This window comes from Dasypus novemcinctus, chromosome X (assembly GCF_030445035.2).
Source record: "Dasypus novemcinctus isolate mDasNov1 chromosome X, mDasNov1.1.hap2, whole genome shotgun sequence".
In the NCBI taxonomy this organism is placed as follows: Eukaryota; Metazoa; Chordata; class Mammalia; order Cingulata; family Dasypodidae; genus Dasypus; species Dasypus novemcinctus.
In genome coordinates this window covers 31,262,324-31,288,386 of record NC_080704.1, presented here as the reverse complement: position 1 = coordinate 31,288,386, position 26,063 = coordinate 31,262,324, and the positions used below count along the sequence as shown (strand labels likewise).

Below are 26,063 nucleotides of genomic sequence, written 5' to 3'. Positions count from 1 at the left end.
CAATCAGTTTTTACCAAAGAGACTTGGGAAAAAATAAGCAAGTACCAAGTTGCCAGAATACCCTCACCTGGGATGACTGACTCATCACATTTTCTAAAGAAAAATGAATTTTTCTTATTTGATATTCTTGCATGAGATAACTTAGTCCTTCACTATTTACTTAACCAACCTGTCAAGAATATTCAGATCTTTTGGATCGCCATACATTCTAGCAGTCATTTTTAGAGTACCACAGCTTTTGTGAATGACCAATTCTTTTTATGATTCTCACAATGCTAAGGAAACGGGTTAGTTTTCAGCAGGATAGTTTGAACAGATAAAACTCTGCACTCTTTCATTTTGTGACCATTCACTTTGCTTTATGCTTTCTAGAAAGGTTCTTCATGTCATAAACCCTTCCTTTTGAAGATAGTGTTTTCAGAACATGATCCCGAGATGCCTGCTTTACATCTCATTGTCTTGATTTGATATCTATAGTGTCACAATTTTGTGTCATGAAAATTAGATAAATCACTCCTTTTATAGGTTTTGAAATGTTGAGACGGTCATGTTTTTATTATACAACTTGAATGAATTCTGGGGCAACTTTGATTTGGTAACTATAGTCTTGACATAAGAGAAAAAGTTAGTTTATAAAAAGAAGAAAATATAGACTGTTCTATCTATTATTGTACATAGTAAAAACAACTTATTTTTATCCAGCACACTCTTCAGCATTCTCAGTGTTGTCTTGTCCATTTATTTATTGTACTGCATTTTACATTTTTATGTTTACATTATACACACACACACACACACACAAATGAATGCCCACAGAATGAAAATGTACAAATCATGAGTCATCATAAAGCCAACCCTCTGGAGCCACTAACTTATATCAAGACTACACCATTGCAGTGTCAGAGAAGCCTTCTTTATAGCAGTTCCTGTTTAAAATCATCCTCCCTCACAAACATAACCACTCATGTCATTTAATCATCATGCATGGTTTTGTCACATAAACAACCATTCTTAAATGCTTAGGTCTGACTTTTGTGTTTTATTTTTATATGGATGTTATCATGAGGTATCTTATTTATCTATGTCATCACATGCAGCTCTCTTTTCCATGTTCATTGTTGTATAGTTTTCTTTGTAGCAATATTGAATTATTTTTCCATTTGACTCTTGATGGAAATTTAGATTAATTCTAGTTTGAGTTATTATAAGTGATGTTGCTAAACCATTCATTTATATGTCCCAGTGCATGGGTGAAGCCAATTTAAGTACAGAGTACTGCAAACCTCTAATTTCACACATCAGAATACTAATTACTTGTGTCGTTATATAACAATGTCAAGGTTACTTTTCTGATGGTTGAACTTTGCTAAATTTTAGAAGGGAAAATTTTTATCATATGTGCGTTGTCATTTTTTCAGCCAATTTCAAATCCCCTAATTCCCCATCCTTCAATTTTTCCCATTCCTTTACTCCTCCAGAGGGTGATTTTTTTGTTTAGTTTCCTTTGATTATATCACAGAGAATTACTGTAGACATTGATAATATAGTAATCAATTTGTATTAATATAATATTTATATTTTGAAGACAATGAAATAATTCCATTTTTTAAAAAAAGAGTAGATACCCTTAATTCTCAGGTTTGAGGAAGAGCCACATAAATATTCCATAAAGAATGTCTGATAAGCAATAATGTCAGAAGAGGGAACACTACTTTCTGACCTTCATACAAGTTCTCCTTATGCCCCATTGCTAGAGAGCTGAGAGCCCTTTAATCTTTGTGACCTACTTAGCATGGCTGTAAATGTCATTCTTATTCATAGCAACAGTTAATGCTTTCCTGGATTTTGCTAAACTATTTACCACAATGATATATTGCAGAACTGAATTCCACAGCTTGATTGTGTGCTGCATAAAGAATTGTATTGTTCATCAGTCTAAAGTGGAATGTGATTCTTTCTCATTGAGAGGCAGCTTGTTTCCATGGTAGGAGAATGGGAGGAGAAAACACCTTATGTTTCAGTAAAACATTCATTACTTTTATAGCTGTTTTTCCTTTTCATAGTTTACTTCTCTCCATTACCAAATAAATCACACTATAATGCCTTCCAGACATAATTTTTAGATTTATTTTGACCTTTTTACCCAACATTAACATTTGGCCTGATTTTAATATATTACATTCTTTTATAATCTTCCTTATAAATAGACTATTGAGTGAAACTGATGCTCATAAGAAATCTACAAACATGCAAGGAAATGCATCTGTTTATCTAGTTAGGAATAAATCAGAATTGAGTATTTGGAATTTTGGACTTCTGTTCCTCTGAATGCCCCGTGTTTCCTTTTACTTTCCTATATCTGCTAGAAAAGAATAATGTAATTTCTTCGACCAGTTTTGTTACATTCAAAATTTTTATCTCATTTAAGGCAAATATTTAAATATAATTGACATTGCAATAAGGTCTTAGATAATAGTTTATCTTTTACATAAGTGAAATTGTGTGCAAATACGTTGGTGTTAACTCTAAATCTAAATAGTCTCAAGAGAGAGTGTTCTTTCCAAAGACATTTAGAGTCAGCATTTATGCCGAAGAAAATGTTTCAAGAGCTCTTTTCTACTAGTTAACAGGAAGGGAATACAATTATTTTAACTGCCCAGCAAAATCTTTTTCAACCATACTCTTCCTTAAGTATTAATTATAGTACCACTGGTTTATGGACCTCTTCAAATACTTTGAATATACAATGTGAGCTGTTAGATATTAAATCATGCCCTCTACATGTTCAGATCCCAGCCCCTAGTCCTGTGGGTGTGAAGCCATTTGTCAATAGGACATTTGAAGATACTACTAGTGAAGGTGTGTCCGCACTGAATGAAGGCGGGCCTTAATCCAATATACCTGAAGTCCTTATAGGCAAAGGAAATTAGACATGAAGAAGAAAATCCAGGGGGGACAGCCGGAAACTGAAAGTAAACTGAACACAGAAGAGAAAGGAGAATTTACTGCCATGTGCATTGTCATGGGACAGAAATGCCAAGGAACCCCAAGATTGCCAGGCAGCCAGAAGATATCAACCTGGATGGAAGCAAACCTTCTGGCCTCTGAAACGTGAACCAATGAATTCCTGTTGTGAAGCCAATCCATCATACGGTAATTTTTTTAGCAGCCAGGAAACTAAAATACCACCTGAAAACAAATTTTAAAGAGGATTGAATATAAGAGACATAATACAATTGATGATTAAGATCCACAATCATAATATTCAAAAGAACAAAGTGGGCATAAAAATTTGATGAAATTTGACTAGCGTAATTAATTTTGCGCACATACGTTTAGATGCTATTGTGAGCTTATTTGTATATAATTGCTTCTTAGGGGATTCTTTTTATAAATTAGTTCAGACATGCTTGTTTTACTTTCTTATCATAGACGATTCTATGACTGTTAAATCTGGAAGGCTGCTAGGTGAATTTTCATTGCAAATGTATTGCTTTTCATCCATTTAACAATGTAATTGCTTAAACAAATCAAACATGGGTATATTAATACTCATATCAAGATCTCTAACCCCTCCAGACTACAATGATATAGTAATTTAACAAGAATTGTGTTGTTCTTCTACAAGGCCTTCAGTTCTAGGTTTTAATTATCTTCTCATCACCTCTAGGCATTTTCATATTCATAAGGTATTTAAATTACTGTATTTCATTTTGAAAGAGTTAAGGGATAAGAATTTCTCTAGACTCTCTCTCACCTATATTTACCACATATCTACCACCCCGTAGAGGATAATTCATAGAAAAAATATAGAAAATTACAGTAAGATGAGTAGGCATAAAATGTTGCTCTCAATGTAAACAAAACTAACCAACTTTAGGTTCATCAAAGGAAACAGGAGGAAAATTAGTTTGCAAAATAAATTTTTACAAACTTCCAAAACAACAAAAAATATCTTTCTTCACTAAATAGATTCATATATACAACACACATTTTGTAAGCACTTACTATATCGTGGCTTCTATTTTAAACTTGAGGCAACAATGTTGCCTCAACTAGAAAGAGAAAGCCCCTGTGTCTGTTTAGAACTTAATGCTATGAGAGGTAGACAGACAATACATAATTAAACATATCAATGTGTAATATATCGGGTGGTAGTAAGTGCTGTACAGGCACACCTCACTTTATTGTGCTTCCCTTTATTGAGCTCTGCAGATATTGCATTTTTTCCAAATTGAAGATTTGTGGCCACCCTGTGTTGAGCAACTCTACCAGTGCCATTTTTCCAGCAACATGTGCATCACTTTGTGCTGTTGTACCCTATTTTGGTAATTCTCACAGTATTTAAAACTTTTTTGTTACTCTTCTATCTGTTATGGTGATCAGTGATCAGTGAACTTTGATGTCACTATTGTAATTGTATTGGGGTGCCACAAACTGTACCCTTAGATGGAGTAGCAGTTTGATATAGTTATGAATTCCAAAAATAGATACAGGTTATGTTCGTAAACTGGTCTGTACCTGGGCATGATTACATTATGTTTAGGGCTTTGATTGGGCCACATAAGTAGGGTGTGGAGTCCTTGCCCCTTGGTGGCGGGGCGGGGGGGGGGGGGGGAACTCACAGATAAAAGGCATGGCAAAGAACAGAGTTGAGGGTTCTTAATGTTGGAGTTGTGAGCTGGAGCCCAGAAAGTGAACACACAAGAGATGAACACAGAGGAATAGAGACGGCTCCTTACATATGGCAGAAGCCCTGGGGAGAGACACAGAGCCATTTGCCTGATACTCTACAGCTGGCCTTGTAGAGTGAGCACAGCAGCTGAGCCCAGAGAGAAACACAGCCCTAGGAAGAAAGGAAGACTCAGTCCAGATAGAAGCAATTCCCAGGAAGAGAAGAACCCAGGAAGCCCAAACCCTTGCAGATGTCGGCAGCCATCTTGCTCCAACACGTGGCAACGGACTTTGGTGAGGGAAGTAACTTATGCTTTATGGCCTGGTAACTGTAAGCCTCTACCCCAAATAAATACCCTTTATAAAAGCCAACAAATTTCTGGTATTTTGCATCAGCACCCCTTTGGCTGACTAATACAAGCAGCAAATGTAATCAATAAATGTATGTGTTCTGACTGTGCCACTGACCAGCCGTTCCCATCTCTCTCCCTCTCCTTGGGCCTCCCTGTTCCCTGAGACACAACAATATTGAAATTAGGCCAATTAATAACCCTGCAATGGCCTGTAAGTGTTCAAGTGAAAAGAAGAGTCACTTGTTTCTCACTTTAATCAAAAGCTGAAAATGATAAAGTTTAGTAAGGAAGGCATGTCAAAAGCTGAGATAGGCCAAAAGCTAGGCCTCTTAAACCAAATACAACCAAGTTATTACTGCAAAGGAAAAGTTTTTGAGGGAAATGAAAGTTGTAACTCCAGTGAACATAAGAATGATAAGAAAGTGGAAGAGCCTTATTGCTGATGTGGAGAAAATGTTAGTGATCTGGATAGATGATCAAACCAGCCACAACATTCACTTAAGGCAAAACCTAAATCAGAGCAAGTCCCTAACTCTCTTCAATTCCATGGAGGCTGAGAGAGGTGAGGAAGCTGCAGAAGAAAAGTTTGAAAGTAACAAAAGTTGGTTCATGGGATTTACAGAAAGAAGCCATTGCCATAACATAAAAGTGCAAGTTGAAGCAGCAAGTGCTATTGTAGAAGCTACAAGTTATACAGAAGATCTAGCTAAGATAACTGATGAAGGTGGCTACACTAAACTTCATATTTTCAATATAGCCAAAACAGCCTTCTATTGGAAGAAGATGCTATGATTTTAATAGCTGGAGAGGAAAAGTCAATGCCTGTCTTCAAAGCTTCAAAGGACAGGCTGATTCTCTTGTTATGGGCTAATTCAGCTGGTGACTTTAACTTGAAAATAATGCTCATTTGCCATTCTAAAAATCCTAGGGCCCTTAAGAATTGTGCTCTTCCTCAGCTCTATAAATAGAACAACAACATGCCTAGATGACACCATATCTGTTTACAACATGATATGCTGAATATTTTAAGCCCACTGTTGAGATCTACTGCTCAAAAAGAAGATTTCTTTCAAAATATTACTGCTTAGTGACATCATCAACATGGTGACATAAGACATCCCCTGGAAAAGTCTCCCCTCATAATCAATTAAAAAAAAGGACAAATCCCAGTTGCTTGGGACTCTGGAAGATGGAGAGAATGTAGAAGGATTCAAAAAATGCTGAACTGATGAAAAAGAAAAATAATCTCCAAGATGAGGTAGGAGATTTCCATCCCAGATCTGCTAGTCCAGACTCCTTCCCCTCACTCAGTCCCACACAGTTTGGGGGTCACACAGAGGCAGCACAGCCAAGGTCCCTCCTGCTGTGGATGCAAATTATAGAGCCACTCACAGCAGCAGATAGAAACCACATGCATATCCAGGCATAGGGACCCAAGTCTACAGAGACCCAGGGAGCAACACAAGCAGCTGAGGAGTGCTGCATACAAAAGGGCCCCCAGGGAAAATAAAGAGAGACTGAGGCAGAATTTTGGCAAGAGGTGTGCACAAAATCCAGTCTCTGACAGATAAAGTACATACAACCCCAGGTATTGGTCCTTTTGAGGGCTAAAGAGACCCACAGGTTCTATGGTCATGGCAGATGGGGTTCACTGCCATGTCAGTTGGCCCTTCTTTGGAGCTGGTGTTTCTGCGTGATGGAGCTGGACTCAGATGGGATCTCTTTTCACAAGCCTTTCATGCTACTTTACTGGAATTGTAGTTGGTGCTGGGGCTTAAAATATATCTAGGGGATTTGAATCTCTGGACTGACAATATGATAGCCAGGCCCTGACCTCAACAGACTTCAGCTCCTACACTCTGATTTATTGGACTTACTCCACTCAGCTAACATGGAGTTGAAGAATGTCAACCACCACACCATGGAGCCGAGAGTGCCTAGAACTGAAAGCAGGAGGATTGCATCCAATATCCATGTGGAATCTAAACCCCCTCTTGACATAGATGTGGAATGGACACAACCAAGCCAAGGTCCACAGGAAGGAGGAATACAGTAAGGATCAGAATGGACTTAATGATATTCTATTCATGAACTATTGTGGTTAATAATCGAGAAAATGTGGCATTGATGTGGAAAAAGTGGTCATGGTGGCTGCTGGGTGCGGGGAAGGGGAGGAAGAGAAGAGATGTGGAGGCGTTCTCGGGACTTGGAGTTGTCCTGGGTGGTGCCCCAGGGACAATTGCCGGATGTTGTATGTCCTCCCATGGCCCACTGGATGGAACGTGGGAAAGTGTGGGCTATGGTGTGGAACACGGGACATGGGGTGCAGCGATGACCGGAGATGTACTCACCAGATGCAATGGATGTGACATGATGATGGGGGAGAGTGTTATTCTGGGGGGAGTGGTGGGGTGGGGGCGGTGGTGGCGAATGGGGACCTCATTATTTTTTTAATGTAATATCTTTTAAAAAAATGAATAAATTGAGTAGAATTTGAAAAAAAAAAAACAGTCTCTGTTGGCTGGACCAAATACATGCAAAAAGGACTTTTCTGGATTGACCCACTTTTGTACATTGACCCGCATCTGTCTTCCTGGGCCAGGACACTCTAAGAGGAAAGAAACCAGAGGTAGAAAACCTTCACAGAAAAAAAGGAAGGTACTGAATGTTTCCCAGAACTGAAAAGTATAAGCAAAATGGGTCACTAAGTAAGGGAGAAAATTTAAATAAATGATAGGAGCTGGGGAGAAAATCTTCACAAAAACAAATCAAGATTCCCAGAGTAGGAAAGGAGAGGAAAGGAAGTTTTCTCCTGGAGGTGAAACAGTTACACAAAAAAGGCAATCTTAAAAATTGTACCACAGAAATAGTGATGTCATCAACATGGTGACATAAGACATCCCCTTGAAAAGTCTTCCCTCAGAATCAACAGCTAAAAGAACAAATCCCACTTGCATAGAACTCTGGAGGATGAAAGATACTGGAAAAACTCCACAAATGCTGAACTGAAGGAAAAGAGGAATAATCTCCAAGAACAGCTTTCTTCTTGAAGCCACCAGTCTAGACTCCTCCACCTCACTCAGTCCTGTGCAGCTGCCTCCTCCTGTGGATGCAGACTATAGAGCCACTCACAGCAGCGGGTGGGTTAGAACCCCATGCATATCCAGGCACAGGGAACCAAGTCTGCTGAGACCCAGGGTGGAGCAGAAGCCCTGAGGAGTGTGATATATAAAAGGGCACCCAGGGAAGGGGGGGCGGGGAATGAGACAATATGGCAGAACTGTTGGCAAGAAGTACACTCACTCAATTCAGTCATTATTCTCTGGACCACTTAAATGCAAAATGTACCTTTCTGGATTGACCTCAACTTGGCCATGGGGCTGGGTACTCTAAAGGGGAAGAAACTGGAGGCAGCAGAGACTCACAGATAAAAAGGGTGAATGAGCTGCTGTAAGGCAGGATGGGTACCATAACTGAAAATTTTAAGAAAAAGGGGCACTGAGTGAGGGAGAGAATTTAAACAATTCAAAGGCAATGGGGAGAAAATTCTACCCAAAAACAAACAGAACAAAAGCAATTCTGTAATAGTCTAGCATCAATGCCAAAGGTGTACTGTGTTGATAACAGGGGGTATGGAAAAAGTATGCCAAATATATACTGTGGACCATGGTTGGTGGTAATAGTCTGGTGATATTATCTCATAATCTGTAAGAAATGTTCCACCACGGTGTGGTGTGTTGGTGAAGAGGTGTATGTGAATTCTACACATGTGCATGATTATTTGTAAGTTCACAACTTCTGTAATAAAAATATATTAATAATAATAGGGTGGGCTGGGGGAAAATACACTAAATGTAAGATATGGACTATAGGTAGTAGTAATATTTTGATGCTATTCTTTCATAATTTGTAACCAATGTTTCACAATAATGTAAGGCATTGGTGATGGGGTGATGTATGGGACCCTGTATGATGTTATGCATATTTATTTTATAAGTTCACAACTTTTGCTATACACTTATTGTTTACGTGTGTTCATGTACAAATGATATACTTCAATAAAATTAAAATTTTTAAAATGCATTAGAAACTTAAAAAATGAACAGATCAAGGTTTCCAGACAAGGAAAACAAGAAAGGAAGCTTTCTCCTGGAGTTGAAAAATTGCACAAAAAAGTGCAGTCTTAAAAATTGTACCATATATCCAGGACAAGAAGCAGATGAAGAAGAACTGAGAAAATCTGAACACTTAAAAATGGGTTGCCCCAGAAGTCCACTATAAGTTGGACATAATGATAAAGAACAGCCTTACAACAAAACCAATCAACAATAAAACCCTAGAGAAAAGGGAGAGTCTAATTTTCAGAATTAACACATCAAAACAATCAGATATCCAGGCAGCAGAATTCACCCAGCCATATAAGAAACAGGAAGATATGGCTCAGTCAAGAGTACAAATTAAAACCTCAGGAGAGATGCAGAATATGAAGCAACTAGTCAAAGAAGTTCAAACAAATCTCCTAAATCAGAGGAGAAGAAGGAAAATATGCATACAGAGGTAAAGGATATTAAAAAAACAATGTGTGAGCATAAGGAAGAATGTGAAAATTTAAAAAGAAACAGAAACTATGGGGATGAAAGACAGACTAATAGATATTAAAATGCAATAGAGGAATACAATAGCAGATATGAACAGGTAGAAGAAAGCATCAGTGAACTAGAGGATAGAACAGTTGAAATCATACAGTCAGAAGATAGAGAATAGTTAAAATTGATCATTGTCTCAAGGATTTCTGAGACAGCATTAAGCATGCAAATATGTGCATCATGGGTATCCCAGAAGGAAAAGAGAAGGGAAAAGAGGCATTAAAAATATTTCAAGAAATAATGGCTGAAAATGTTGCTACTCTTATGAAAGACATAAATACACATGTTCAAGAAGCATAATGCACTCCAAACAAAATAAATCCTAATAGACCTACACTAAGAAAAATACCAATCAGTATGTCAAATGCCAGAGATAAATAGAAAATTCTAAAAGTAGCAAGAGAAAAGAAATTCATCACATACAAGGGATTCTCAAGAAGACTAAGTGCCAATTTCTCATCAGAAACCATGGAGATGAGAAGGCATTGGTATGAAATATTTAAGATACTAAAATGGAAAATGCCCAGCCAAAAATTCTTTATCCCACAAACTGTCCTTCAAAATTAAGGGAGAGTTTAAAATATTCACAGATAATTAGAAACTGAGAGAGATTGTTAACAAAAAGGCTACTCTACAAGAATTAATAAAGGGAGAAAGGAAAAGACAGGAGACAGTGGCCTGGAGTAGTATAAAGAATTGAAGGGCCTCAGTAAGGTAACTAAAAAGGTAAATGCAAAACCCAATAGTACAGTATCCTTCATATACAAAGCTGCTCTTTAGTTCCTATAAGAGTCTGAATACAACTGAAAAATAAAAAGACCTATTTCCTGATAATGGACATCCAAGATGTAAAGAGGTAATGTGGGACTCAAAAAAAACAAAAAAACAAAGAACAAAACAAAAAAACCCCACATAACAAGGGGACACAGGGATATGGAACAGAGACTGTTTATGCTACTGAAGCTAAATTGGTATCTTTTCAAGTTAATAGGTTATAGATGTAGGCTATGTAATAAAATTCCTAGGGAAACCTCAACAAAAGTATGTAAAAAATGTACAAGAAACAAAATGAGAAAAGGGTACATTATATACATCACAAAAGATCATCTATACAGAAAAGGAGGTTGCAGTAAAAGAAAAGAGAGACAAAAACAGAAATGACATATAAAGCCAAAGGATAAAATGGCTGAAGTACTGCCTTTACAGTAATAACAGTAAATATTAATGAATTACACTCTCCAATCAAACTAAATAAATTGACAGAACTGATAAAAAAACATGATTCAACTATCTGTTGTTTATAAGAGACTCATCTTAGATCCAAAGACACAAATAGGTTGAAAGTAAAAGGATGGAAAAAGATAATCCATGCAAATAGTAACCAATAAAGAGCTGGGAAAGCTCTACTACTATTGGACAAAATAGACTTTAAGTCAAAAGTCATTAAAAAAGACAAAGAAAAACACTAAATCATAATAAATGAGCCAATAAACCAAGAAGAATTAACAATCATAAATATTTATGCACCTAACAACAGTGCCTCAAAATATATAAGGTTAACACTGGCAAAACTGAAGTGAAACAGACACCTTTACAATAATAGTTCAAGACTTCAATATACCACTCTCATAATCAGATGGAACATCTCAACAGAAAATCAATAAGAAAACAGATAACTTAAATAATATGATAAATGAACTAGACCTATGAGATATGCACAGAACATTGCACACCAGAACAACAGGATATGCATTATTCTCAAGTGCACCTGGATTGTTCTCCAGGATAGAACACATGTTGGGTCAAAAAACAAACCTCAATAAATTTTAAAAGATTAAAATTATACAGAGCATCTTCTCTTACTTTAATGGAATGAAGCTGGAAATCAATAACAGGTATAGAACTGGAAAATCCACAAATATAGACATTATATACACACTCTTGAACATCAGTACATCAAAGAAGAAATTATGTGGGAAATCAGTAAATATCTTGAGATTAATGAAAACAGTATCACAACATATCAAAACTTATAGCAGTAAAAGCACTGCTGAGAGGATACTAAATGCTTACATTTTAAAAAGAGCTAAAATCAAACACCTAACTTCATACCTGAAGGAATTAGAGAAACAACAGCAACCTAAACCCAAAGCAAGCAAAAGGAAATAAATTACAAAGATTAAGGTAGAAATAAGTGAAATAGACACCATTAAAAAAATCAAAAGTTAGTTTATTGAAAAGATCAATAAAAGAAAAAAAGAGATGAGACACAAATAAATAAAATTAGAAAAAAGAGGGGGGAACATTACCCCTGACACCACAGAAATAAAAAAGATCATAAGAGGATACTATGAACAACTGTATGCCAAAAAGTTTCTACTTAGATAAAATGGACAAATAACCTAGATGAAATGGACAAATTCCAAGAAAAACATGAACAACCTATACTACCTCCAGAAGAAATAGAAGATCTCAACATACCAATTATAAGTAAAGTGGTGGAATAGTTCATCAAAAATTTCCCAACAAACAAAGGCCCAGGATGAGATGGCTCACAGGTGAATTCTACCAAACATTCCAAGAAGAATAAATATAATACCATTCCTCCTCAAATTCTTCAGAAAAATTGAACAGGCAGAAACACTACCTAACTCATTCTATGAGGCTAACATCACCCTAATAGCAAAGCCAGATAAAGATACTACAAGAAAAGATTACAGACCAATGCCTTTTATGAATATAGACACAAAATTCCTCAGTAAAATACTTGCAAATTGAATTCAACAGCAATTAAAAGAATTATCATCTTAGGTATACATGTTTCTTTTTAAAAAATTTTTTCAATTTTATTTCTCTCCCCTTCCCCCCACCCCATTGTCTGCTCTGTGTCCATTTGCTGTGTGTTCTTCTGTGTCTGCTTGCATTCTTGTCAGGCGGCACTGAGAATCTGTGTCTCTTTTTGTTGCATCATCTTGCTGCACCAGCTCTCCATGTGTGCAGTGCCACTCCAGGGCTCTCCTTGTGGGATGTACCCCTTGTGCGTGGGGCATCCCTATGCAGGGTGGCACTTCTTGCACACAGCAGCACTGCACATGGGCCAGCTCACCACACAGGCCAGGAGGCTGCCCTGCGTACTGAACCCTGGACCTCCTAAATGGTAGGCAGACACTCTATCAGTTGAGCCACATCTGCTTCCCTATGTGTGTTTCAACATAAGAAAAGCAATATAATATAGCTTCCTTTCTTGATTAAAAAATCACTTAGAAAAATAGGAATAGGATACTTCTGCAATGTGATAAAGGGCATATATGATAACCCACTGCTAACATCCTACTCAGTAGTGCATAACTGAAAACTTTCCAAGATCTAGAACAAGACAAGGATGCCCACTGTCACCACTGTTGTCCAAAATTGTATTGGATGTTCTAGCCAGAGTAATTAGGCAAGACAAAGAAATAAAGGGCACCCAAATTGGAAAGGAAGAAGTATAACTTTCACTGTTTGCAGATGGCATGATGTGATATGTATATATAGAAAGTCCCCAAAAATCTACAACAAAGCTAATAGAGCTAATAAACAAATTCAGCAAAATGGCAGGGAACAAGATCCACATGCAACAATCAGTAGTGTAGTGGTAGTGAGCAAGCTGAGGAGGAAATCAAGGAAAAAATCCATTTACAAAGGCAAATAAAAGAATCAAATATCAAAGAATAAATTTAGTCAAGCATGTAAAGGACTTATACACAGAAAACTACAAAACTTTGCTAAAAGAAAACAGAGAAGATCTAAATAATTGGAAGGACATTTCAGGCTCATGGATTGGGAGACTAAATATTGTAAGATGTCAGTTCTACCTGCAGTGATTCACAGAGTGAATGCAATCCCAATCAAATTTCCAATAGCCTACCTTGTAGAAATGCAAAAGCCTAATAATTAGCAAATATATTTGGGAGGGTTAGGGTCCCTGAATAGCCAAACCATATTGAAAAAGAAGAACAAAGTTTGAGGAATCACACTACCTAATTTTAAAGCTTATTACAAAGTTACACTGGTCAAAGCAGCATGATACTGGGACAGTGATAGCTGTATAGACAAATGGAATCAAATTGAGAGTTCGGAAATAGACCTTCACATCTATGGTCAATTGATTTTTGGCAAAGCTGCCAAGTCCACTCAATTTGGAAACAATAGTTTCTTCAATAAATAGTGTTGTGAGAACTGGATATTTCTATGCAAAAGGATGAAAGATGACCCCTAGCTTATACCATAAACAAAAATTACCTCCCTGGGAGCAGATGTAGCTAAAGCAGTTGGGTGCCCGCCTGCCACATGGTAGGTCCTGGGTTCAGTTCTTGGTGCCTTCTAAAGAAGATAAGCAAGACAGAGAGCTGATGCAATTGGATGACGTACATAGATGACACGATGAGGAGACACAATGAGAGATACAATAAGCAGGGAGTAGATGTGGCTCAAACGATCAGGTGCCTGTCTGCCACATGGGACCTCTTGGGTTCGGTTCCCAGGGCCTCCTAAAAGAAGACAAGCAGACACAAAGAGCACACAACAAACAGACACAGAGAGCAGACGGTGAGCGCAAACAATGAATGGGGAAGTGGCGATAAATAAATAAATAAATCTTTTAAAAAAACATAAGGCAATAGTAATAATTTTTTAAAAATACCTCCCTAATTAGCTACTAGGGAAATGCAACTCAAAATCATAATGGGAGTTCATTTCACACCCTTTAAATGGCTATTACTATTTTTTTAATTACAAGTGTTGGAGGGGATGAGAGAAATAGGAACACTCATTTATTGCTGGTGGCAATGTATAATGGTGCAGCCACTAAGACAATTTAGCAGTTACTCAGAAGCCTAAGTATGGAATTATAATATGACCTAGCAGTCCCTCTACTAGGTATATAGCCAAAAGAATTGAAAGCAGGGACTCAAACAGATATTTGCACATCAATGTTCATAGTGGCATTATTCTCAATTGCCAAAAGATGAAAGCAACCCACGTGTCCATCAACTGATGAATGGATAAACAAAATGTGGTATATAGCTACAATCAAGTATTATTCAGCATTAAAAAGAAATGGATTTCGATTTCATGCTACAACATGGATGAGCCCTTGAAGACATTATGTGGATTTAAATAAGCCAGACACAAAATGACAAATATTTTATGATCTCACTGTAATGAAATTATTAGAATATGCAAACTCATAGAGTTAGAATCTAGGATATAGGCTATCAGGGGCTGGGTTGGGGATAGAGAATCAGATGTTAATGCTTAATTTGTAGAGAATATCTATTTAGGTTGATTGTAAAATTTTGGAAATGGATGGTTGTGATGGTAGCACATAATTTTTTTAAAAGATTTATTTATTTATTTATTTCTCTCCCCTCCCCCCACCCCAGTTGTCTGTTCTCTGTGTCTATTTGCTGCGTATTCTTCTCTGTCCATTTCTGTTGTTGTCAGCAGCACGGTAGTCTGTGTTTCTTTTTGTTTTGTCATCTTGTTGTGTCAGCTCTCCGTGTGTGTGGCACCATTCCTGGGCAGGCTGAATTTTTTTTTCTCACCGGGCGGCTCTCCTTACGAGCGCACTCCTTGCGTGTGGGACTCCCCTATGCGGGGGACACCCCTGCATGGCACAGCACTCCTTGCACGCATCAGCACTGCACGTGGGCCAGCTCCACATGGGGCAAAGAGGCCCGGGGTTTGAACCTCAGACCTCCCATGTGGTAGACGGACGCCCTAACCACTGGGCCAAGTCCGCTTCCCGGTAGCACATTATTGTGAGTGTAATTAACAGCACTGAATTATATATGTGAATGAGGCTGAAAGGGAAAATTTGGGGTAATATATATGTTATTAGAATAAAAAGTAAAAGATAAAACATAGGACTGTACAACACAGTGAATTGTAAATGTACTGTAAATGATAGACTATAGTTAATAATACAGTTATACAAATGTTCTTCCATGAATTGTAACAAAGGTACCACACTAATGCAAGGTATTAATAATAGGGTGGTATATGGGAAAATGTACTGTATGTGAACAGCAGACTATAGTTAGTATTACAATTATAATACTCTTTCAATTATAATATTCTTTCTTCAATTGTAACACAAGTACCACACTAATGCAAAGTGTTAATAATGAGGGGTTGGGAAGCAGACTTGGCCCAGTGGTTAGGGCATCCGTCTACCACATGGGAGGCCCACGGTTCAAACCCCGGGCCTCCTTGACCTGTGTGGAGCTGGCCCACGAACAGTGCTGACAGTGCGCAAGGAGTGCCATGCCACTCAGGGGAACCCCACGCACAAGAAGTGTGCCCCATAAGGAGAACCGCCCAGCGCAAAAGAAAGTGCAGCCTGCCCAGGAATGGCACCGCACACACGGAGAGCTGACACAACAAGATGATGCAACAAAAAAGAAACACAGATTCCCATGCCACTGACAACAACAGAAGCGGACAAAGGACACACAGCAAATAGACACAGAGAACAGACAACTGGGGCTGGGGGAGAAGGGGAGAGAAATAAATAATAAAATAAAATTAAATAAATAAATAAATAAATAAAAATAATGGGGGGTATACGGGAACATGATTTTTCTGAAAACCTACAACTTCTCTAATTAAAAAATCTTTTAAATATATTACTGCTCATTGAAAATGCACCTGGTTACCCAAGAGTTCTGATGGAGATGTACAAAGAAATGAATGTTGTTTTCATGCTTCTTATACAAAACATCCATTCTGCAGCCCATGGGTCAAGGAGGCATTTATAGTTTCAACTTTTATTATTTAATAAATATATATCATAAGGCTATAGCTGCCATAATTAATGATACCTCTGATGGATCTTGGCAAAGTAAATTGAAAATCTTCTGGAGAGGGCTTACCATTCTAGATGCCATTAAAAATATTAATGATTCATGTGAGGAGGTCAAAATATCAACATTAACAAAGGTTTGGAAGAAGTTGATTATAACTTTTAAGGATGACTTTAAGGAGTTCAGGACTTCATTGGAAGAAGTAACTGCAGATATGATGGAAAGAGCAGGATAACTAGAATTAGAAATGGAGCCCAAAGATGTGACTGAATTGCTGTATTCTCATGCTGTATTCTCAAATTTAACAGGTCAGGAGTTGTTTCTTATGAATAAGAAAGAGAGTGGTTTATTGAGATGGAATCTACTCCTGGTGAATATGCTATAAACATTGTTGAAATGGTAACAAAAGGATTTAAATATTACACAGACTTAGTTGGTAAAGCAGCAGCTGGGTTTGAGAAGACTGACTGCAAATTTGAAAGATTTCTACTGTACATGAAATGCTATTAAACGGCATCATATACTGTGGAGAAATCTCTCTTGAAAGCAAGAGTTGATTGATGCAGCAAACTTCACTTGTCTTATTTTAAGGAATTGCCATGGCCACTCCAACCTTCAGCAACAACCACAGTGATCAGTCAGCAGTCATCAAATTTGAGGCAAGACCCTCAAGCAGCTAAAAGGTTGCAACTCACTAAAGGCTCAGAGGATGGTTAGCATTTTTTTAGCAATAAAGTATTTTTTTTCATTCCCCCTCCCTTCCCAGAGGTGGCTCCCTCATCTGTTTGCTCATTGTTTTTGCTCATTGTCTGCTCATTATTGATTTGTTTCTTTAGGAGGCAGCAGGAACCGAACCTGGGACCTCCCATGTAGGAGGCAGGTGCTCAACCACTTGAGCCACATCCGCTCCCTGCTCTTTTGTTTTTGTTTGCTGTCTGTTCATTGTTTGTTCATTGTCTTGTTCATTGTTTTTCCTTGTTGTCTGCTCATTTTTTTTGGTTCGATGTCTGCTTGTTGTTTGTTTGTCTTCTTTAGGAGGTCCTAGGAACCAAACCTGGGACCTCCCAAGTGGGAGGTGGGCACCCAACTACCTGAGCCACATCTGCTCCCAACAGTAAAGTATTTTTAAATTTAGGTATGTACAATGTTTTTTAGACATAATGCTACAGCACACTTAATAGACTACAGTATAGTGTAAACATAACTTTTATATGCAGTGGGAAATGAAAAAAAATTTGTGTGACTCACTTTATTGCTATATTAGCTTTAATGCAGTGGTCTGGAACTGAATCCACAATATATTTGTAAAGAAAAGGAAACCAACTATGTAATAAGGGGTAATGAATGAGGGTGAAAATCTAAGGAAAACAGAAAAGGCTTATATGATTATATAAAAGTTGAGCAGAGATCTATAATAAGGGAATGAAAGATGGATAACTATGGGAAGAACATTAGAGATGGTATAGACTGATTCCAACATTTAGAGTCTCATAAATTAAAATAATGGAATTCCCATCAACTAGATGAGAAAGGTTGGGGCAAGGGTAGGGTATTGGCAAAAGCCTGGTGTTTGAATTTTGACAAATTTATCTTGAAGTGCTTAATAGGCACTCAAATGGAAATATCAAGTACACAGTTTGATATGAGTGTAGAGTTCCACTGGGAGATCTATATTGGATTATAAATTTGGGAATTATTAACATATACATGGTATTTTAAGCCATGAGGTTTGATATGATCAGGAATGGAATGAGTAAAGATGGAGATGAGGGAACGTCTGTAGATAGAGTCCTGGAGCATTCCAGTTGTTGGAGTCCAGAAGAGGAGAAGGATGCAGCAGTGGAGACTGAAAAAGAGTACACATGTGATAGATGGAAAACCAAGAGAATGGTGTCCTGGAATCCAAGTTAAGAAAATACCTGAAGAAAGAGAAAGTAAAAAATTGTGTCAAGTATTTTTAAGATCTGACCATTGGCACTGGCAAAGTGGAGGCCATGACTGAATGTCACTACAGCTGTTTCAATGGAGTTGTTTGGGTAAAAGCCTGTCTGGAGTGGGATCAGGAGAGGATAAAAGGAAAGGACAGCAGACAGAGCACATAAACATCTTTTTTGAGGACTTCAGTGTAAAGAGGAGCAGAGAAATGGGGATGTAGCTACAGAAGGATATGAAATTAAAGGAAGAGTTCTGTCTGGGGTAGGAGATATTATTACCTATTATGTGCTGGTGAGAAATACCCAGGAGAGAAGGAAAACTCAGAAAAGGAGAGGTAGAGAAAGGACATGATGTTCTTGAGAAGTAAAGAGAGAATGGGATCCAGTTAACAAATGTAATAGTTAACTTTGGATGTGGTCAATGACCGTTCTTTGATAGCAACATGAAGGAAGAGAAAGGATATGATTCAAGATGAAGGTTAGTTGGTAGGTGTAGTGGTAAAAGTGGAATAGTTTTATCTGCTATATTTTATTTCATCAAGAAATAATAAGAAAGTTCATAAACTGAAGATGTATAAAGAGGAATAATATTCATAGTAGAGAAAAGAAGGTGTGAAATAGTCATCTAAGAAAGTAGGAGAATGGTTTCATTCCATCAGGGTTTATGCATTTACAATGAGATCCAGTTAGCACTTCTATTTGTTTTTCCATTCAGATTTAACTGCCTAAGTGTAAACATGAAATAGGCAGAGAACTAGATTTAACTATGTTTGGGGTTTTTATAAGTAAGTACAAGGAAGAGAAGGAGTAAAGGAAATTCAAAGTGCATGTGAGGGCATCTAGGCAGGGAAATGGTGATTGAGGGGTTAAGAAATAGGGAAAACATGAAGATCAATCGTTAGAGGTTACATGCATTTGAATAATATTGAGGTCAGTTTATAAGCTAGTGGGAATTGGAAAGAAAGGAGACAGTGATCAGAATGGGTACATGTAAATGAGATTATAGAGTGGGTACAGATATCTGTAATGACAACATCTAGGGTATAACTACTGGTATGTGTACTTGAGCTAAGGAGTTTTCTAAATGAAATGCAAATAAAAACTACACTGGGACACCATTTCACACCCATTATAATGACTACTATTTTTTCAAAGAAAATAAAAGTGTTGGAGGGGATATGGAGAGATAGGAATCCTTGTACCTTGATGGTGGGAATGTAAAATGGTGCAGTCACTGTATAAAACAGTTTGGTGATTCTTCAGGAAGTTAACTATAGAATTACCAGCTATCCCATTTCTAGGTATATACCCAAAAGAACTGAAAGCAGGGACTCAAACACATATTTGCACAATGATGTTAATAACATCATTATTCACAATTGTCAAAAGATGAATGCAATCCATGTGTCCATCAACAGATGAATGGATAGACAAAATGTGGTATATACATACAATGGAATATTATTTGGCTGTAGAAAGGAATGAAGCTCTGATGGATGCTGCAACATGGATGAACCTTGAAGGTATCATGTTGAGTGAAATAAGCCAGATACAAAAGGACATATATTGTATGACCTCATTTATATAAACTTAGCAAAATATGCAAATTTATAAAGTCAGGAACTAGAATATACATTACTAGGGTCTGGGTGAGGGTGGGGAATAAGGAGTTAATGTTTAATTGGTACAAGGTACAGAGTTTCTGTTCTTTGGAGTGATGGAAAAGTGTTGGCAATGGATGATGATGATGGAGACATAAGTTTGTGAATGTAATCAGCACCACTGAATTGAGTATTTGAAAATAAATATAAAGGGAAATTTTAGGTTATATATAAATTGCCAGAAAAAAATACAACCATAAAACACAGTGAACATTAAAGTAAACTATAAGCTAGAGTAGATAGTATAATTCTAATGATGTTTATCAATTGTAACAAAGGAGCCACATTAATGCAAATTGTTAGTATTAGGGAAAAACTGTGTGTGAGAGGGGAGTATATGGGAACTCTTTACTTTCCACATGACTTTTTTATAAACCTACAACTCATTGCTTTTAGTTTCCTGTGGCTTGCTGTATCAGACAAGCCTTCAGTCCAAGGGTGACTGTTCTGAGAAACTCAGGAGGTTCAAAAAGGCTTACTATAGTTTCAACTTTACCACAGTATAACACTGAAGAGAGTTTCTTAAGTTCTATGAGCCATAGTTTCTTGTTTTTCACCTGTAAAAGGGAAAATATAATACATGCTCTGCCTTCCTGATAAAGCTAATATAATGATAGAATAGATAGTACATCAAAAAGAAATTTTCTATCTTTAAAGCATCTTGAAAGGAATATATTGCTTATTATTATGTTTTCAAGAACAGTTTCCATAAAAAAAATAAAGGCAAGAATGTAGGGAGAGGAAGAGTGTGGGGGAAGGGAGGGAAAGAGGAAAGGAGGGAGGGAGGAAGGAAGGAAGGAAGGAGAGAGGAAATAACTTATTGTCTTATTTTTATAAAATTAGAGGGCATTATAATTCTCTAAACCAATGCTCTAAATCAGTCTCCTCAATGGGGAAAGAAGGAGGGTAAAGAGGAGTTCAAAAGTTTGGGGTGTTTTGGGTTGTCAATATGTATGGGAAGTGCTACTGAATTTGTGGAGGGAGGGGTAAATTTTCCATAGCCTGCAGAGTAGTACAGCACAACCAAGAATTATCCTACCCAAGATGCCAATAACCAAACCAAACAACTTTTAAAAACAATTATTTTATTGAATTCCGACCCTGGGGAGTTCTGCTACAAGAATCTGCTGGAAAGAATCTCTAGAGTACATGGGCAGACCAATATCCCAGGCCCTTGGTATTGATACTTGTACTTATGGATTGTTCTTATGAAATCAAAACTTAGCTTAGTAATATATATTGCCTAAGAGTTACCTCCTGAAAGCCTCTCTGTTGCTCAAATGTGGCTTCTCTCTAAGCCAAATCAACATATAATATTCATTATCTTCCACCTGATGTGGGACATGACTCCTGTGGATGAACCTCCCTGTTACTGAGGAAATAATACCAAGTGCCAACTAGCGATGTATTTGGAAAAAGGCCTAGAACAAAAGGGGGAAATATTAAATACAAATGAGTTTTTATGGCTAAGAGATTTCAAAGTGAATCAGGAGGTCATTCCAGAGGTTATTGGTATGCACGTCTCAGGGAGGATCATGCTGACTGCCACCGTAAATAGCGCCTCAAGCAGGAGTGCTCCTGAGGGTTCTAGAGACATCTAGACACTATATACAGGTCTGATAACTCCAGGAAATTGGCACCCCATCAGTGGGCCTTATTTTGGAATATATGATATCCCATGTCCCATATGTATCAGAGTTAGACTCATTTATAATTTTCATACACATGGTTCTTCTGCCCCATTTATTTGAACCTATAATTAACATTATACCTATTAAATCTATGTCCCAGAGACATAAATCTTCTGGCTGCTCATATGACCGTTGAGCCCTGAATCTCAGCAGAGTAGCAGCTAACACCTACTCTCTAGTTTATCTGACTCACTCAGGACAACTAACAAATGTATGATGATGGACAATGCCCATCCCCCAAAATAGAGAGCATCTACAACTGCAATTAAGACAGTTCCATCCATCTGACCCATGGGATCTAAGCCCCCTCTCAACTGGATGCAAAGTGGACATCCCCATCCCTAAATCCTCAAGATTGAGGAACAAACAAACATAAGGGTGAAATGTAACTACGGACTGAAGTAGACTTACTATTATTCTAGTAATGAAAGCACTTGTAGCATTGATATAAAGACAGTGGTCATCAGAGGTTCTAAGGGGAGGGAGAGGAAACAATACGTATAATAACGTGGGGCATTTTTGGGACATTGGAGTTGCTTGATAGTGCAATGACGGATATAAGCCATGACACATTTTATCAAAACCTATAAAATTGTGTGGTGCAGTGTAAACCATAATGTAAACTATAGACCATGTTTAGTAACACTGCTTCAATATGTACTCAGCAATTGTAACAAGGGTATCATACTAATGAAAGATGCTGTTAACGAGGAAAGTATAGGATGGGAAGGGAGTGGGGTATATGGGGATCCTTACATTTTTTATGTAACATTTATGTAATCTAAGTCTCCTTTAAAAATGAAGAAAAAATGAAGGAAAAAGACAATTATTTTTAATTTGAGTTAAGTAAGTTGTCATATATCAGTATATTTATTTCTAAATTCTGGATGAAGAAATGGCATTTACAATAAATCAATTGTAATACTGCTGATATGCTTAATAATATGATATTTTATGAGGCCCAACATAACCCATTAAATTATATATGTACATAATGTAAAAACTTTTATAAACATTTCTTAGTGAATATGTGATGGTAGTATATAGACAAAACTTTATAATTTGAATTATCACTATTTTGTCTCAAACTTGGAGATACTATAGAAATATTTTCATAGCCATTTAGTACAAATAGCTAGGAGAAAATATACTTTATTGGAAATGCAGCTTGATTCTTAAAAGAGAAAAACAATTAAGATTTCTGATATTATTTTGTCCAAATCAACTCTAAAATTTTCTTTATAATTAAGAAAGAAGAGACTATTTTCTGCCTAATATAATTTGAGGCAACTTTTAATCACAGTGAGATGAATGTAGTGTTTTGTCTGCACATGGAAAGGATCTCTTTGCAAGTAGAAGGTAACCGATACACACAACCAAACAAGAAAAAGTACCTTCCATGGCTAAGTATTGAAATCAATGCATTTATTATATACTTTTGGATTGTTCACCCTTCTTTGCATTTGACCAGTTCAAGATGTATTCCAAACAAGTATGTGAGGTACAGCTTTTGTGATTTCTCAGTTATAAATTGCCTCTAATACTCCTTGCAATTATTTTGTGTCCTCCCAAAGCCTTAAGCAAGTAGACACCCATGCACACCATTTTATCAAGTTCCTATGGTCTGGTCTGGAGAAGCAGAAATTTTTAAAGTTTGTAGCTAAAGATGTAGCTCCCTAGCTTCATCTTTATATAATTTTGATAAGACCTTACAGTTTCTACCTCTTGTAGGAAAATAAACCTCTAGATTAGGGTTCTTAACCAGAGGGTCGGTGAGCTTGAATTGAAATTAAAAAAAAAAAACATTATTTTTGTGGGGACATGTTTGTGCAGGTGTGAAATATTTATTAAATAATACACAGTATAGTATAGACTTAGTAAGGGGTCTGTGGTTTTCACCTGACTGGCAAAGGGGTCCATGGAGCAAAAAAGATTAATTTGTTTTCTTCTTGGATAATGATAGTGGTTTAGAATTTGTCTTCTACCAGTTGCCTTATAGACAAGTATTTATTTATTGATTTGTTTCCCTGATACTGATTTTCAAGAAACGCATTGCTTATTTCCATACAACTCATACCAATTAATTCAGTGATTCTGTCCAGAAAGCTAAGGGGTGGAATATAAATATTAAATTAATATTAGTAATAGTAGAGTATGACAATGTTATCGATTCAAGAGTAACTGCTTAGCTTGGTCCTTATATACTCTGCAGGTTCAATTTAATTGAAAAGAGGAAATAAAAATGTAAACCTTCCGAAGGGATATGAGTGGTTTATTATTTTATTAAAATATTTTAAAAATATTTTTATCCCAACTCCAACATTACTAGAGCCAATTTTAATTTTTGAAGACTTGCAGAATTAATTTTCTCCTCTCTGTTCCTTTTTTTATGTGCAAATCGTGAGGAAATAATATTCAAATAAAAGATTTCCAGATATAGGAACTTGGTTATTTCTTCTTTGTGTTTGGCAAATTAATCTTTCATTTTTCCCATAGGATACAAAATTTCCAGGAAAATATATAGAAGGTACAACTACAAAGTGATTAATCTGATTAAATAAGATATGTAGTAAATAAGTTGAATTAATTTAAAACAATACTCATCACAATATACATAGCTGCACCTCCATTGTAATGCCTGCTACATTTGTTCCTCAAATTGTTTCTTGCAAGACATCTGCCTTATTTATTCCTTATCAAGTCTTTAAAATGAAAACTCCCTGTGTCTGAGAAACAGTTTCTATATTGATAGCCCATTCATGAACATAAAAACTTTTTAAATATGATATAACTTCTTCACGAACCTTTCTAAAAACTTGTCCACTCTTTAACATTGCAAGTTTCCCAGCTGATGAATGGAAGCTCCTTTGTATATTCAAAACACAGTGAAGGATACAACCATAATCTTGGATCTAGGAATTGTATTTTTTAGTTCTGGATCCACCACTAAATGAGTGATCCTGAGAATTTATTTGTCCTGACTAAGGTAATTCCCCTCATTTCTAAAATGTAGAGATTAGCCATTATCTTTCAAGCTTATTTACCTACTATCATACGTCTTTATGCTGTTAGTGTTTATTCTTTTGTTTTTATTGAAAATGTGAGACATACATAAAGGTAGAAAATAGTACAGTAAACCACCTCCAATCAACTAACTCTGAAGCGCTTAAGTATTAGCTCTTAAAACAGCTAAAGCCCCTGTGTATTCTTTCTCAAACACTTCCCCTTCTTATAGACCAAAGGCACCACACTCTTGAGTTGTATGCTTTTATCTGTGGATATATAATTTTAGTACATGGATATATATCCTAAAACAATATATTGTATTGTGTAAGTATTTTCATGTTTCAATATTTATACAAAGCAGGAAACCTAATGCTATCTTTTTTTATTCACTCAACATTCTTAAGATTGATATATTAAGAATACCTATGTCATTCCCTTTCACTCTTAAATATCATTTAATTGTGTGACTATACCATAATTATTTAGCAATCCTCCCTGTTATAATACTGAAAGTTGTTTAGAAAGAATGCTGAAATAAACCATTCTTAGATGGGGTTTGGGGTTTGTCTCCTGTGAATTACCTCAGATATATGTTTTGGAGAAATTTTTTCCTTATCTATGCCTGGTTTTATAACACTGTCACTGTAATCATATTTTGTGCATATTTTAAATTTTAATGTAGTTAAATTAATCAGCCTCTCAATTTATGGTTTTAAAGTTTTGTATTGTTTTTAAAAGAAAATTTTTCAACTCTAAGACATTCTCCTAATGTTCAGAAGTTTTAAGAGTTTGCTTCTTACATCTAAGCCTTTAATCTACATGAGACTAATTTTTATGGAGAGTGTGAAATGTACATCACATGGTGAAAGATAGTGATATAAGGTTAATTTTCCAATGGGAATAACCTCTTTCTCTGGTAACTCTTATTCAGTCATTTTCTCATTGATCTTTATAATGCTATCTTTGTCATGTATCTGATCCCATGTGTGTACGTATATATAAATCCAGGCATTCCTTTTTGTTCTAGTGACCTGCATGTCATATATGTCTTTCCTATCTCAATAATATACTGTATTGATTGCGTTAGGTTTCTAAAATTTCCTGCTAACTTAGATATTCATACCCTCATAGCTTTTTAATTCATAAATTTATATTGACTATTCTTGATTTTGCACTTTCATAAGGATTTTAAGTTTACCTTATTAATTGTAAAAAGCAGTTAAAATTTTTTAGAATTGCATTGAATTTAACAA

The 26,063-nt window shown here is 36.5% G+C and overlaps 1 pseudogene; it reads left to right on the top strand.

The window, feature by feature from the left end:
- Nucleotides 1–5,231: 5,231 nt before the first annotated feature.
- Nucleotides 5,232–17,235, top strand: LOC139437984 (tigger transposable element-derived protein 1-like; annotated as a pseudogene).
- Nucleotides 17,236–26,063: the final 8,828 nt, after the last annotated feature.